Here is a 517-nt window from a genome sequence, read left to right as displayed (position 1 = left end):
CGAAGATGCATAAATTGTGGTGATGGAATGGTGGTGGCGGCGGCTCCTACGCAAAAGCCTGGCGGAAGAGCTCTGTCTTGCAGGCCCTGCAGAACTGAGAAAGGTTTCACAGGGCCCGGATCTCCTCCGGGAGCTCCTTCCACCAGGTAGGAGCCGCCACAGAAAATGCCCTGGCTCTGGTCACAGCAAATTTAATATCCCTGGGGCCTGGAATTTCCAGGAGATGTTGGCTCCCCGACCGTAGTGCCCTTGGGGGAACTTATGGGGAAAGGCGGTCCCTTAGGTAAGCCGGACCCTGGCCATACCGGGCTCTAAAGGTAAGAACCAGCACTTTGAAACGGATCCGGTATGCTATTGGAAGCCAGTGCAGTGCTTTCAGCACAGGCTGAATGTGATCCCTCCTAGAGAGACACATCAACAACCTGGCTGCAGCATTCTGCACTAACTGCAGCTTCCAGATTTGCAACAAAGGCAGCCCCAAGTAGAGAGCATTACAGTAGTCTAGCCTCGAGGTGAT

The sequence above is a fragment of the Gekko japonicus genome, unplaced genomic scaffold (assembly GCF_001447785.1).
Source record: "Gekko japonicus isolate JY-2015 unplaced genomic scaffold, Gekko_japonicus_V1.1 scaffold306, whole genome shotgun sequence".
In the NCBI taxonomy this organism is placed as follows: domain Eukaryota; kingdom Metazoa; phylum Chordata; class Lepidosauria; order Squamata; family Gekkonidae; genus Gekko; species Gekko japonicus.
The sequence above is the reverse complement of the archived record's forward strand: the minus strand, read 5'-3'. Positions refer to the sequence as shown.